The sequence below is a fragment of the Impatiens glandulifera genome, chromosome 6, assembly GCF_907164915.1.
Source record: "Impatiens glandulifera chromosome 6, dImpGla2.1, whole genome shotgun sequence".
Lineage (NCBI taxonomy): Eukaryota > Viridiplantae > Streptophyta > Magnoliopsida > Ericales > Balsaminaceae > Impatiens > Impatiens glandulifera.
The window spans coordinates 35,529,678-35,547,319 of NC_061867.1; the positions used below are offsets into that span (position 1 = coordinate 35,529,678).

At 24.9% G+C, this 17,642-nt stretch overlaps 1 pseudogene; it reads left to right on the forward strand.

Annotated features, from left to right (window-relative positions):
* Positions 1-204: 204 nt before the first annotated feature.
* On the forward strand, positions 205-17,111 carry LOC124943549 (annotated as a pseudogene).
* The last annotated feature ends 531 nt before the right edge of the window (positions 17,112-17,642 follow it).

Below are 17,642 nucleotides of genomic sequence, written 5' to 3' on the forward strand. Positions count from 1 at the left end.
ATAGATTGGTGATTGAAAGAGTGATCTACTAAGGCATCCTTGGCTCAATCTGATGCAAACAAAGAAATTGAGAAGACTTCATATGATGTATTGAAGCTCATGGATCAAATGGATAGGATGAAGTCTACTTTTCTCAATAGCAATCTCCATCTCCACACAGAGACAAAGTCTACCATATAAATCCGCACTCTCTAGATTGTCGAAATGTCCAAATCCCTCAAGTCTGTTGAAGCTGAGCGCATTGAAGATGCTGATGCGGTTACTCGTCGCTTCCAGGATGAAGAAGATGCGCCTACTGAAGTTGTTAAAGCCCTTGTTTTTGCTGACCCTAATAATGTTAAAAAGGGGAAAGGTAACAATCGAGGGGGAACAAGCTTTCGAGGTTCTCACTCTAGGAGAAAGTCGGATTAAGGAGGAGATCAAGGAAGCCGTGGAGTAGGTTGAGGAAAGAAGAAGAAATGGCAATAAATTCTCCTAAACGAAGTAAACGGATTTGAAGAAGCACAAAAACGAAAAAGGGGGGATCTTGATCTTAAACTTTGCATATCTTATGTATTTTATATCTACAAATATATTAGGTAATTTTTAAGTTTTCTTTTTAACTCGATTTTTAACTTAGTTTTAACATCATCAAAAAGTAGGAAATTATTAGATTAAGTTAAATAAAGAAAAGGAAAAACTAATTAAAAGAGAAATAATTAATTTAGGAAAAATGTTGTAATAAACTTAACTGAATAAGTTTAAATCTATAAGACATAGTTGACATAGTTTTAATGATGTGGTTTGAACAAAACTAAGTTGTGTAAATTGTCGTTGCGCATGTAAAGCTCAAAAGACGTATGTCTACAGACAGGTAGTCTGAAGAAGTGCGCGAACAGACAAAGTATGAACTTCTACAGACGAGTAGTCAGAAGAAGTGCGCAAGCATACGAAGTCTAAACTTCTATAGATGGGTAGTCTGAGGAAGTGCGCGAGCAGGCGTAGTCTAAACTTCTACAGACAGGTAGTCTAAAGAAGTGTGCGAGCAGACAAAGTCTAAACTTCTGCAGATGAGCTGTCTAAACAGTGCGCGAGCAGACGAAGTCTGACTTCATCAGACGGGTTGTCTGAAGAAGTGCATGAGCAGACGTCGTTTATCTTCATCAGACGGGTTGTCTGAAGAAGTGCGCGAGCAAGCGTTCTGCCTCAATAGTCGTCCTGCCTCAGCAGCTGTCTGAAGAAGCGTGAAGCGTCAGATGCATTGCCTTAGTAGTCGTCTGAAGAAGCATCTAATTATCTACTCAACTCATCAGTTTGGCCATCAACAGTATTCATCAACAGTCATCTATCAACACAACTTAACACGCTATAATTACTTGTCTGCTACGTATTCAAATATTCCTCCAACACACATTCTGTATTGTCCCATACACCGCGTTCTTCTGAATATTTTACAGTACGATTTGACACACCACGATCAAACGCATATACTCTGATGTGCGATCTCGTACTCCTGGAGTGCGTCCAATGGATAGCTGACACATGTCCAAAGGAAGATTTGACCGTTGGTGCACTTCATTATAAAAGGTGATCCAAGGACAACGACGAATCGGTTGACAACAAGAAGAAAAAAAACTAACTCTCTTGACCTTTAACAGTTGCAATCTTTGTCTCTCTCACGAATATTTTGCACGAATTAAAAATTACTAAGCGTTGTGTTTATTATCGCTCCAAGAACATTTTGTAATTCAACTATTGTTCTTTCTATGTGAAATTTCAGTATTGTAAGTTGAACAGGGTTTGTCTGTTCAATAGAGTGTTAGCTAGAGTTTAGAAACAAGTAGTTGTTAAGTCTTGTGTGTCTGACTGGGTTTGTGTAGAATCTATACAAATCAAAGCTTTCTAGTGAATATCCTTCGGGAAACAGAAGAATGGTGACGTAAGAGTTTTATCTCCAAAAATCCTTAAAAACTTTGTGTTATTTACTTTCTGCATCGCTCAATCATTTATCTACCGCATCAAATCGAGCAAGCATTTCCGCACTTGAATTCGTTCAAGAGCTTGCGAAGATTTTTGAAGAATAGAAACAGATCTTAATCTCTAACATGATTAAAATCAATTGAAAGTGTTAAGTTGTCAACTATATTCAGACCCCTCACTATAGTCGACATCGATCCTCACCATATTATATTTTTAAAATAGTAATTATATACATGTATTAATTAAAAAATGTTTTAAAAAATAAATTTTAGAAAATGTAAAATAAATGAATAAAAATATTTAAATTAAATATATATATATATAACTAAATAGGTTAAGTTTTAAATTAATTGAAAAATGTATTTGTGACTTATTTATTATTATAAAAAAGATTAAGACTAAAGAATAATAATTTTTATTAACACATTTTTTTAATTATATATATATATATATTATTTTTAAAATTTGTCCAATTATCTATTAGGATAATTTATTATTATAAAAAATATTAACACATTATATGAATTTTTTATTTAATTATTTTATTGATTTTAAATATTTTTTAATTATTTATTATAACAATTTATTATTATTATAAAAAAAACACACTATATATTTGAAAGAACAATATTTTATTATCTCATATTTTAAAATTATTTATATAATATATATTGATTTAAAATCTAAGTTACAATATATATATACACACAAATTATGAAATTATTTCAATAGTTTTAAGTAGTTTAGAGTTAAAATGTTCACATTTCATACATAAGACCAGGTTCGAATCCCTTTAGTGTTAAATGAAGATAAAATAAGAATGTCGACTTGAGTAAACACACATTTGTGAGAAAACATAAGGCTTCATCCACACAAGTAATGTTGGCTTGAATAACGTTGACATTTGTAATAAAACTTAAGGGTTCGTCTAGTGAAAGTGAGTTAGGGCCTAAAATCATGTCAGAAAGTGTAATCGGATGGTTCATCCACAGAGAGAATGTCGGCTTGAATAATTTAAATATTGGTGACGAATTTAATGATTCGTCCACAGAGGGTAAGTCAGGGCCTAAAATCAAAATCTCGAAAGGTGTAATTAGACGGTTTATCCACGGAAGGAATGTTAGTTTGAGTTATACAAACATAGGTGATGAAACCCAATGATTTGTCCACTAAGAGTGAGTTAGGGATTAAGATCATGTGTTAAAGATGTAATCGAATGGTTCGTCCATAGAGGGATTGTCAGTTTCAATAATGTAAACATAGGTGATGAAACCTAATAATTCGTCCACGGAGTATGAGTTAGAGCCTAAGATCATGTTGAAAGATGTAACTGAATGTTTAAGAATACATTCTTAAATATGATAAGGTTTGTCCACATTGGTGAGTCAATGTCTAAGATCATGCCAAAGGGGTAAATAAAACATACTTTTAATTAAATTTTAAATATATTTAATTAATTATGTTAAGTTTTAAAAGTAATTTTGAAATGTATTTAATATTTATTTATTATTATAAAAAAAATAAATTGAGAAACTGAAAATAAAAATTAATGTTATTGATTAATAAATAATAGTTATATATATATATATTAAAAATAAAAAAATGCTAGCTAAAAATAAATTAAAAAACAAATTAATAAAAATATTTAAATTTAAAAATATATTTAATTAAAATTTAAATTAATTAAGAGATGTATTTAAAACTTATCTATTATTATAAAAAGAAATTAAGACCAAAGAATAATTTATTTATTAGAATAAAAAAATATTTATATATATATATATATATATATTAATTAATTTAATTTTTTTTTAATATTTTTCAATTATCTATTATAATAATTTTTTATTATAAAAAAAATTAAAAAATTGTATGGATGTTTTTTATTTAGTTATTATTTTAATTTTAAATACTTTTTAATATTTGTTCAATCATTTATTATAATAATTTATTATTATAAAAAACAAGAAACTATATATATATATTGAAAAAACAATTTTGTTATTTTCATATATTTTTTAAAAATTTTTTATATAATTATTTAAAATCTAACTTACAAAATATATATATGCACAAAATTATAAATTATTTATAGGATTAAGTGGTCTAAAGATTAAAATGTTCATATTAAATACTTAATAGCATGGTTCAAATTCCTTTAAAAGTAATTATTATATGGGGGGGGGGGTGAGTTTAGCTAAAAAGATAACATTTATTATATGAGGGAGTAATCGCGCGAATAGTACTATATGGAGTGAAAGCGAGAATGTCATCTTGAGTAAACACACATCAATGAGAAAATCTAAGGGTTCGTCCACATAAGAAATGTCGGCTTGAGTAACGCAAATATTTGTGAGAAAATCTAAGAGTTCGTCCACGAAGGGTGATTAAGGGTCTAAATTCATATCGAAAAGTATAATCGGACGGTTTATCCATGGAGGGAATGTCGGCTTGAGTAATGCAAACATTAGTGATAAATCCAATGATTCGTCTACGGAGGGTAAGTTAGAGACTAAAATAAAAATGTCGAAAGGTGTAATTGAATGGTTCGTCCACGAAGGGAATTTCAGTTTGAGTAATACAGACATAGGTGATAAAACTCAATAATTCGTCCCGAAGAGTGAGTTAGGGCCTAAGATCATGAGATTGGGTTTGTGTTCCGTGTACCGCGTAGTGGGACACTTAATGTTTAAAAATGCATTCTTAAAGACGATAAAGTTTGTTCACATTAAGTGAGTCAATGTCTAAGATCATGTCAAAATGCGTAATTGTAAAATTATTTTTTATTAAATTTTAAAATATATTTAATAAATTATGTTAAGTTTTAAAGTGATTTAAAAATATATTTCAAATTTATTTATTATTATTATAAAAAAATAAATTAAGACACTCAAAATAACAAATAATTTTATTATTTAATAAAAAATAATAATTATATATTAAATGTATATTATTTAAAAATAAAGTAACACTCTCAATCTTAAACCCTAAACCGTAAAAATAAATAAAAATAATTGTAAAACAATTAATAAAAATATTTAAATTAAAAAAGTTTAAAAATATATTTAACTAAATAGGTTAATGTTAAATTAATTGAGAAATTATTTATTATTATAAATAAATTAATTAAGACCGGATAATAAATATTTTTTTAGCAAATATTTTTTTATTTAATTATATATATTTATTTAATTTTAAATATTTTCTAGTTATCTATTATAGTAATTTATTATGATAAAAAAATATTAAGATAGTTTGTATGAATTTTTTTTATTTAATTATTATATTAATTTTAAATACTTTTTAATATTTATTATAACAATTTATTATTATTATAAAAAAACACACTATATATTTGAAAGAACAATATTTTATTATCTCATATTTTAAAATTATTTATATAATATATAATGATTTAAAATCTAAGTTACAATATATACATATATACACACAAATTATGAAATTATTTCAATAGTTTTAAGTAGTTTAGAGTTAAAATGTTCACATTTCATACATAAGACCAGGTTCGAATCCCTTTAGTGTTAAATGAAGATAAAATAAGAATGTCGACTTGAGTAAACACACATTTGTGAGAAAACATAAGGCTTCATCCACACAAGTAATGTTGGCTTGAGTAACGTTGACATTTGTAATAAAACTTAAGGGTTCGTCTAGTGAAAGTGAGTTAGGGCCTAAAATTATGTCAGAAAGTGTAATCGGATGGTTCATCCACAGAGAGAATGTCGGCTTGAATAATTTAAATATTGGTGACGAATCCAATGATTCGTCCACAGAGGGTAAGTCAGGGCCTAAAATCAAAATCTCGAAAGGTGTAATTAGACGGTTTATCCACGGAAGGAATCTTAGTTTGAGTTATGCAAACATATGTGATGAAACCCAATGATTTGTCCACTAAGAGTGAGTTAGGGCTTAAGATCATGTGTTAAAGATGTAATCGAACGGTTCGTCTATAGAGGGATTGTCAGTTTCAATAATGTAAACATAGGTGATGAAACCTAATAATTCGTCCACGGAGTATGAGTTAGAGCCTAAGATCATGTTGAAAGATGTAACTGAATGTTTAAGAATACATTCTTAAATATGATAAGGTTTGTCCACATAGATGAGTCAATGTCTAAGATCATGCCAAAGGGTAAATAAAACATACTTTTAATTAAATTTTAAATATATTTAATTAATTATGTTAAGTTTTAAAAGTAATTTTGAAATGTATTTAATATTTATTTATTATTATAAAAAAATAAATTGAGAAACTCAAAATAAAAATTAATGTTATTGATTAATAAATAATAGTTATATATATATATATATATATATATATATATATATATATACATTAAAAATAAGAAAATGCTAGCTAAAAATAAATTAAAAAACAAATTAATAAAAATATTTAAATTTAAAAAGTTTAAAAATATATTTAATTAAAATTTAAATTAATTAAGAGATGTATTTAAAACTTATCTATTATTATAAAAAGAAATTAAGACCAAAGAATAATTTATTTATTAGAATAAAAAAATATTTTTATATATATATATATATATATATATATATATATTAATTAATTTAATTTTTTTTTTAATATTTTTCAATTATCTATTATAATAATTTGTTATTATAAAAAAAATTAAAAAATTGTATGGATGTTTTTTATTTAGTTATTATTTTAATTTTAAATATTTTTTAATATTTGTTCAATCATTTATTATAATAATTTATTATTATAAAAAACAAGAAACTATATATATATATATATTGAAAAAACAATTTTGTTATTTTCATATATTTTTTAAAATTATTTATATAATTATTTAAAATCTAACTTACAAAATATATATATGCACAAAATTATAAATTATTTATAGTATTAAGTGGTCTAAAGATTAAAATGTTCATATTAAATACTTAATAGCAGGGTTCAAATTCCTTTAAAAGTAATTATTATATGGGGGTGTGAGTTTGGCTAAAAAGATAACATTTATTATATGAGGGAGTAATCGCGCGAATAGTACTATATGGAGTGAAAGCGAGAATGTCATCTTGAGTAAACACACATCAATGAGAAAATCTAAGGGTTCGTCCACATAAGAAATGTCGGCTTGAGTAACGCAAATATTTGTGAGAAAATCTAAGAGTTCGTCCACGAAGGGTGATTAAGGGTCTAAATTCATATCGAAAAGTATAATCGGACGGTTTATCCATGGAGGGAATGTCAGCTTGAGTAATGCAAACATTAGTGATAAATCCAATGATTCGTCTACGGAGGGTAAGTTAGAGACTAAAATAAAAATGTCGAAAGGTGTAATTGAATGGTTCGTCCACGAAGGGAATTTCAGTTTGAGTAATACAGACATAGGTGATAAAACTCAATAATTCGTCCCGAAGAGTGAGTTAGGGCCTAAGATCATGAGATTGGGTTTGTGTTCCGTGTACCGCGTAGTGGGACACTTAATGTTTAAAAATGCATTCTTAAAGACGATAAAGTTTGTTCACATTAAGTGAGTCAATGTCTAAGATCATGTCAAAGTGCGTAATTGTAAAATTATTTTTTATTAAATTTTAAAATATATTTAATAAATTATGTTAAGTTTTAAAGTGATTTAAAAATATATTTGAAATTTATTTATTATTATTATAAAAAAATAAATTAAGACACTCAAAATAACAAATAATTTTATTATTTAATAAAAAATAATAATTATATATTAAATGTATATTATTTAAAAATAAAGTAACACTCTCAATCTTAAACCCTAAACCGTAAAAATAAATAAAAATAATTGTAAAACAATTAATAAAAATATTTAAATTAAAAAAGTTTAAAAATATATTTAACTAAATAGGTTAATGTTAAATTAATTGAGAAATTATTTATTATTATAAATAAATTAATTAAGACCGGATAATAAATATTTTATTAGCAAATATTTTTTTATTTAATTATATATATTTATTTAATTTTAAATATTTTCTAGTTATCTATTATAGTAATTTATTATGATAAAAAATATTAAGATAGTTTGTATGAATTTTTTTTATTTAATTATTATATTAATTTTAAATACTTTTTAATATTTATTATAACAATTTATTATTATTATAAAAAAACACACTATATATTTGAAAGAACAATATTTTATTATCTCATATTTTAAAATTATTTATATAATATATAATGATTTAAAATCTAAGTTACAATATATACATATATACACACAAATTATGAAATTATTTCAATAGTTTTAAGTAGTTTAGAGTTAAAATGTTCACATTTCATACATAAGACCAGGTTCGAATCCCTTTAGTGTTAAATGAAGATAAAATAAGAATGTCGACTTGAGTAAACACACATTTGTGAGAAAACATAAGGCTTCATCCACACAAGTAATGTTGGCTTGAGTAACGTTGACATTTGTAATAAAACTTAAGGGTTCGTCTAGTGAAAGTGAGTTAGGGCCTAAAATTATGTCAGAAAGTGTAATCGGATGGTTCATCCACAGAGAGAATGTCGGCTTGAATAATTTAAATATTGGTGACGAATCCAATGATTCGTCCACAGAGGGTAAGTCAGGGCCTAAAATCAAAATCTCGAAAGGTGTAATTAGACGATTTATCCACAGAAGGAATGTTAGTTTGAGTTATACAAACATAGGTGATGAAACCCAATGATTTGTCCACTAAGAGTGAGTTAGGGCTTAAGATCATGTGTTAAAGATGTAATCGAATGGTTCGTCTATAGAGGGATTGTCAGTTTCAATAATGTAAACATAGGTGATGAAACCTAATAATTCGTCCACGGAGTATGAGTTAGAGCCTAAGATCATGTTGAAAGATGTAACTGAATGTTTAAGAATACATTCTTAAATATGATAAGGTTTGTCCACATAGATGAGTCAATGTCTAAGATCATGCCAAAGGGTAAATAAAACATACTTTTAATTAAATTTTAAATATATTTAATTAATTATGTTAAGTTTTAAAAGTAATTTTGAAATGTATTTAATATTTATTTATTATTATAAAAAAATAAATTGAGAAACTCAAAATAAAATTAATGTTATTGATTAATAAATAATAGTTATATATATATATATATATATATATATATATATATATATATATATATATATATATATATATATATATATATTAAAAATAAGAAAATGCTAGCTAAAAATAAATTAAAAAACAAATTAATAAAAATATTTAAATTTAAAAAGTTTAAAAATATATTTAATTAAAATTTAAATTAATTAAGAGATGTATTTAAAACTTATCTATTATTATAAAAAGAAATTAAGACCAAAGAATAATTTATTTATTAGAATAAAAAAATATTTTTATATATATATATATATATATATATATATATATATATATATATATATATATTAATTAATTTAATTTTTTTTTTAATATTTTTCAATTATCAATTATAATAATTTGTTATTATAAAAAAAATTAAAAAATTGTATGGATGTTTTTTATTTAGTTATTATTTTAATTTTAAATATTTTTTAATATTTGTTCAATCATTTATTATAATAATTTATTATTATAAAAAACAAGAAACTATATATATATATATATATTGAAAAAACAATTTTGTTATTTTCATATATTTTTTAAAATTATTTATATAATTATTTAAAATCTAACTTACAAAATATATATATGCACAAAATTATAAATTATTTATAGTATTAAGTGGTCTAAAGATTAAAATGTTCATATTAAATACTTAATAGCAGGGTTCAAATTCCTTTAAAAGTAATTATTATATGGGGGTGTGAGTTTGGCTAAAAAGATAACATTTATTATATGAGGGAGTAATCGCGCGAATAGTACTATATGGAGTGAAAGCGAGAATGTCAGTTTGAGTAAACACACATCAATGAGAAAATCTAAGGGTTCGTCCACATAAGAAATGTCGGCTTGAGTAACGCAAATATTTGTGAGAAAATCTAAGAGTTCGTCCACGAAGGGTGATTAAGGGTCTAAATTCATATTGAAAAGTATAATCGGACGGTTTATCCATGGAGGGAATGTCGGCTTGAGTAATGCAAACATTAGTGATAAATCCAATGATTCGTCTACGGAGGGAGGGTAAGTTAGAGACTAAAATAAAAATGTCGAAAGGTGTAATTGAATGGTTCGTCCACGAATGGAATTTCAGTTTGAGTAATACAGACATAGGTGATAAAACTCAATAATTCGTCCCGAAGAGTGAGTTAGGGCTTAAGATCATGAGATTGGGTTTGTGTTCCGTGTACCGCGTAGTGGGACGCTTAATGTTTAAAAATGCATTCTTAAAGACGATAAAGTTTGTTCACATTAAGTGAGTCAATGTCTAAGATCATGCCAAAATGCGTAATTGTAAAATTATTTTTTATTAAATTTTAAAATATATATTTAATGAATTATGTTAAGTTTTAAAGTGATTTAAAAATATATTTGAAATTTATTTATTATTATTATAAAAAAACAAATTAAGACACTCAAAATAACAAATAATTTTATTATTTAATAAAAAATAATAATTATATATTAAATGTATATTATTTAAAAATAAAGTAACACTCTCAACCTTAAACCCTAAACCGTAAAAATAAATAAAAATAATTGTAAAACAATTAATAAAAATATTTAAATTAAAAAAGTTTAAAAATATATTTAACTAAATAGGTTAATGTTAAATTAATTGAGAAATTATTTATTATTATAAATAAATTAATTAAGACCGGATAATAAATATTTTATTAGCAAATATTTTTTTATTTAATTATATATATTTATTTAATTTTAAATATTTTCTAGTTATCTATTATAATAATTTATTATGATAAAAAAATATTAAGATAGTTTGTATGAATTTTTTTTATTTAATTATTATATTAATTTTAAATACTTTTTAATATTTATTTAATCATCTATTATAATAAATTATTATTATAAAAAACAAGACACTGACAAATCATAAAGTTTTATTATTTCATCACTAAAAAAATTTAGAACATATTTTTTTAAATTATTTATATAATATATATATTTTTTTAAAATTTAACTTACAAAATATATATATATATATAGATATATATATAATTATACAATTATTTCATTAGTCTTAAATATATAACGGAAAATGTTAACATATTATACTTAAGACGAGAATTAAAATACCTTTAAAAATAAATATTATATGTAGGTGTGTGTTTGGCTTGAAAAATAACATATATTACTATATGATGGAAGTACTCATGCAAATAGTGTTGCATGAAGTGAAAGCGAGAATGTCGGTTATATGATGAAAGAATTCATGTGAATAGTGCTAGATGAAGTGAAAGCGAGAATGTCGGTTTGAGTAAACAAACGTTAGTGAGAAAACATAAGGATTCGTCCACATAGGGAATGTCGGCTTGAGTAGCGCAAACTTTTGTAAGAAAACTTAAGAGTTCGTCCACGGAAAATGAGTCATGGCCTAAAATCATGTGAGGTGTAATCGGATTGTTCGTCCACTAAGGGAATGTCGTCTTGAGTAATGAAAAGATTGGTAATAAAATCAATGATTCGTTCACAGAGGATAAGTCAAGGCCTAAGATCAAAATGTCGAAAGGTGTAATCGAATGGTTCATCCACAAAAGGAATGTCAGTTTGAGTAATGCAAACATAAGTGATGAAACCCAATAATTCGTCCACGGAGAGTATATTAGAGCTTAAAATCATGTTAAAATGTGTAACTGAATGATTAAAAATGCATTATAGAAGACGATAAAGTTTGTCCACGTTAGGTCAACGTATAAATAAAAAAATTATTTTTATTAAATTTTAAAATATATTTAATTAATTATCTTATGTTTTAAAGTGATTTATAAATATATTTGAAATTTATTATTATTATAAAAAAAGTTGATTGAAACCCTCGAAATAACAAATAATTTTATTATTTAATAAAAAATAATTATTATATATATATATATATATATATATATATGATAATTAAAAATAAATAAATAAATAAAATGTTCGTTAAAAATTAATAAAAGAAAAACTAAAATAATTATAAAATAAATTAATAAAAATATCTAAATTAAAAGAAAAAGTAAAAATTATATTTATCTAAATAGGTTAATTTAAAATTAATTGAGAAATGTATTTAAGACTTATTTATTATTGTAAAAAAAATTAAGACAAAAGAATAAATATTTTACTAGCACATATTTTTTATTTTTTTAATATTTGTCCAATTATCTATTATAATAATTTATTATTATGAAAAAAATATTAAGATATTATATGAATTTTTTTGTTTAATTATTTATTAATATAAATAATTTTTTAAGATTTGTTCAATGATTTATTATTATAAAAAAAATTGATCCTTACAAAGAATATTTTTTTATGACCACATATTTTTTAAAATTATTTATATAATATATATAATTATTTAAAATGTAATTTATATATAACTTTGATGCGTTTGTTCAACAACCCTATGTGTTTTTCTATATATATATATTTAGCAGGTCCTCAAAGTTTCCACTTCCTTACATGATAGTCCTTCAACTTCATTTTTTCTTTCGTCCAAACTTGTATTGAGCTCAGATTGCAATTGGGTTGGGCTTGGTCATTGTATTGGGTTCGGCCGGCCTGAAAATAACGTCAAATATATTTCTAAAAATTTATTTATTTTTAAATATTATTTTTATTTAATTGTTTAATAATTTTAATATTAATTTAGTGTGTAATTGATGCAATATAGATAAAGGTGTGTCGGTACGAAATATCTTATGTTTTTATTCATATCATATAGTTTACCGTATAGAAAAATAAATACATTTATTGTACATTTTCGTTTTACCTTAATTTTTGGTATACATTAATTTCGGTACGGTTTCAATAATATATATAGTTTATATCTAAAAATTTATTAATTTAAAAAAAATCAATTTATGATGGTTAATATAATTTATTAGGGTTAATATGAATGATATTTATCATAAAATATTTTTTAAGAATCAAACATATTAAGAGACTCAAAATTAAATTAGTTAAAAAATTAGTATTATAATATATAAACATAAATATAGTCTTAAAATTAGATTAAAGTGGAGAGAGAAAATATTAGTTTAGAATTAATCACATTTGTATTTGCAATTTTTTTTTCATAAATTGTTAATACACTATATATATATTATGTATATTAGGCTGCAAATATGCCAAACACTCGTGAGTCGCTCAGTCAAAACTTGTCATATGCTTGATTTTGACCAAGTTCGAGCCAACTGATTTAATATTCGAGCCGAACTCGAATTTATATAATACTTGTTACTTGTCGAGCATTTTCGAACATTATAATATATAATATATTTTTTATTTATTTTAATGTTAAACTTAAAAATTTAAAATAAATAATTTTTATTTACTCTTTGTATGTTCAATAACATTTAATTTTATTTATTAAATCTATGAATTATTATTATAATGACTTATCTATGTGAGAAAATGATGAAAAATAAAGAATGCGCACAAATCTATGATATATATGTTTTTTAAATGTAGATATATATGTTTTTTAAAATATATATATATATATATATATATATATATATATTTTTGTGGAATATATATAAATAAATTTTAATATAATTATTACTATTGTTAATAATTTGTTAATTAGATAAAGTCACATTCATATATATATAAATAAAATATTTTTACTTTATCATAAATATAATATTGATTAATTTCTATGATAATATTCAATATAAATAATAATAAGACCTTAAATCTTTTAATGTTATTCATCCTAGAGAGTAACACGTGGTAATGTGCATGCTTTCCAGATAATGATTCTCTGTAATTTATTCTTTTTTAAAACTATTTTTTTATCAACTTCATTTACTGCACTACCTTTTTTTTTATATAATATTAAACTTTATTTATTTTGATCAAACAAATGGGTGAGTAAGGATCTATAAAAAAATACCCCAATTCATTAATTAACATCAACAGTTTCAACACATTAAGACTTAAGAGGAGAGAGATGTTCAACTTTGTGTTAGCTTTCGTTGCCATCTTTCTGGTGTTTCTTTGGAAAGCAGTGAATTCTTTGTGGGTTTTACCTATTCAGACATACAAGAAGCTGAGGAATAATGGGTTCGACGGTCCAAAACCCATTTTTCCTCTCGGAAATTACACTGAGATGAGAAAGATTCATCAGAGAGATCCGGCTTCATCTTCTTCTATCATTTCTCATGATATACTCCTTTGTCTTTCCATTCTTTTCCCGCTGGCAATCCGTTTATGGTACGTATTCTAGATTGTGTTTTGATGTGTACATTGGAATTTTATACAAAAAATGAAGACATGCATGTAAATTTGTATGGGATTGATGATGTACAGGGAAGGTATTTATCTACTGGTTAGGAACAGAGCCATTTCTTTATACAGCAGATCCAGAATTCCTTAGAAAGATGTCGTCCATAGTGAAGGGAAAAGAGTGGGGAAAGCCATCAGTTTTCAGGAAAGATAGACTGCCTCTGTTCGGCAATGGTCTTGTCATGTTGGAAGGACAAGATTGGCTTACTCATAGGCGTAGTCTCTCACTTGCATTTTCTCCGCCAAATCTACAGGTCAGTTTGGACCTCCATGTTTTATTATTATTATTATTTATGATAAAATCTGATTTTTTTTAAAAAAGAATTAGTTCGATAGAATTTAAGAAAAAATTGGCTTTAAGATAAATATTATCTAAATACCTTTTATCTTTTTTTAATAATAAAATTATCAAAATATTTAAATAAGAGATAATTGGTAGGAGATGTGAGGGTAATTTTTGGTAAAATTCTAAGTTGAATAATAAAAGTTAAAAAAAAATATTATTTAAATTTTGATTTTTTTTTAACCTAACTTAATTTATTAACTAAAATATTTTATATTTTAAATTATTGTTTTTCATTTAATCAATATATATTATATTCTTTATGTATTTCAACTTTAAATAAGTTTTTATACTTTCTTAAAATCACTATTAGTCATTATTTTCAAATAATTCAAATTATTTAAATAACTTCTATTCAAACAGAACCCAAATAATTCATATGAGCAAAAACAATCTTTTAAATGTATATTTTGAGATATTTTATATATAATTATTTAATTAAATTGTATATATATATATTTGTTTTTAAAGTTATAGATAAATTAAATAATTATTTTAGATAAATATTAAAAGTTTTAAATGTGAAATAAAGATTAGGATTATATTTGTTATAAAGTTTCAAATTAGGATTATGAATTTCTAATTCTAATCCAAAACTTAATAACAAACAAATCATGATTAATCTTAATCTCACTGGGAATTAAATCAATCAAATAATATTTAAAACTTACAATATTCATCTATGTTAATTATTGAGTTTATTTATAATTTTAATCATAATCCAAAAACTTAATTCAATAATTGTAGTTAATCTCATAATTAGTTATTCTTAAATTTGATCAAATAATTAAAAATTGACCAATGAAGGCTATGGCAAGCTTAATGTTGGAGTCAACAAGAAATATGGTTGACCGGTGGGGTGCACTTATTGCTGCTGGAAAGCCAGAGATAGATGTGGAGGCTGAGCTTTCCGCAACGGCTGGGGAAATGATCACTACAATAACCTTTGGCCTAGACCATAAAAATGGGAAAGAAATTTTTGAGAAATTAAGGAGTGTGCAAAATGTGTTGTTTAATGGAAATCGCTATGTGGGCGTCCCTTTCTCGAGTTTGGTACAACCTAACAAGGTTCTTCGGGCTAAAAGGCTCGGGAAAGACATCGACGGTCTAATCTTATCGGTTATTAAAGCACGCAAGGAATGGGATGTTGGAAACGGGAATGTGGGAGTCCACAAAGATCTCCTCGGTTACATGTTACCAAAAAAGGGAGAGCCCGAAATGTTTAGCGAAAAAGAGTTGTTGGATGAATGTAAGACCTTCTTTTTCGGGGGGCATGAGACCACTTCACTTTCTATTAGTTGGACCTTGCTCATTCTTGCCATGTATCCCACTTGGCAAGATCAATTGAGGGAGGAAGTCAAACAAGTTATCGGAGATAAGGATATCATTGATGCAAATATGCTTTCTAGCCTAACCAAGGTAATAAATCAATTGCAATATTACTCCTAAATATTCTTTTCAATATTATATGTTATCTTCTTTATTTCAATTCTATTTGAGTCATCTTTTTTATTTGCTAGAGTTTTAAATCATAATTGCCTTTTAACCAATTTGAGATCAACTATATAACATCTAATTAAGAATTTTTGTGTGCATCTTTCCTTGCTTTTATTTTGTAAGATATTATTTTGGAATTTATTTTTAGATGGTGAAAATTTAATACAACTTAAGATTAAAAATTTATCATTTTATATCATTATTTAATCTATTTAAAAGTATGAAACTAGTTGTTATTTGTATTTTCTTTTGATAATATGTTTAAATTAGTCCTTCACTTTAACATGTTAATTAGTTTCCCTAAATTTGGTATGTAATAATAATAATTATTTGATTAGTAATAATTGTTTTAATAAAAATAATATTATAGTTGGATAGATAGTGATTTCCTCTTGGATAGTGATTCTCTTTGGATGAATAAATGTGTTTTAATACATTATATATTATTTCTAGTTAAAAAGAATCTAATTCTTTGTACAGATGCAATGGGTGGAAAGTGAAGTTATGAGATTATATCCACCTGTACCAAATACACAAAGACAATTAAAGGAAGACATTTCCATCGATGGTAATGTTATTCCAAGGGGAACAAATATATGGATAGATGTTTTGTCCATGCATCATGACAAGTCTCTATGGGGAGACGATGTAAGGGAATTCAAGCCAGAGAGATTCAAAGATGATCCTTTGTATGGAGGGTGTAGCCACAAAATGGGGTTCTTGCCCTTCGGGTTTGGAGCAAGAATGTGTGTTGGAAAGAACCTAGCAATGATGGAATATAAGATAGTCTTATCACAAATTCTCTCTCGTTTCTCTATCTCCATTTCATCTACTTATCTCCATTCCCCTGCTCATATGCTCTCCATTAGGCCAGCTCATGGGTTGCCTCTTATCTTTAATTATCTTTAAGTTGCTAAATTAGAATATCATTTATCTTTCTATGGTATGAACTTCTTCAATTTATGTATGGTTTCAAACAATAATATATTGATGAATGAACTTTAGAACTTTTGAGGAAAAGAATAAACATTTTAATATCATGGAAATTGATTTACATACATATTAATGGCTATCCTTTATTTCATTTTATTTTAATCATTTGTTTATGTTATTGTAGACATTTTCAACTTTTCAACCACTTTTTAAAATAAGATAACCTAGGAGTTGTGGATTTTACATAATGCACCAACGTACAAATCTTCACAATAGATTTACCATGCTCTTTTAAACCTTTTTAACAATTAAATTTAAAATAGGTTAAGTGCAATGAATATGAAGATATTTGTTTTTCAATACAACTGATTTCTCAATCTCTTGTCAATATTTCAAATAATTCATTACAACGTTATTTGAATTAGCATTATCTTGAACGCATAGAATTCTCTAATCTACCAAGCAAGTATATATTGATTGTATTTCCAACTTTCAAACCTTAAAATAA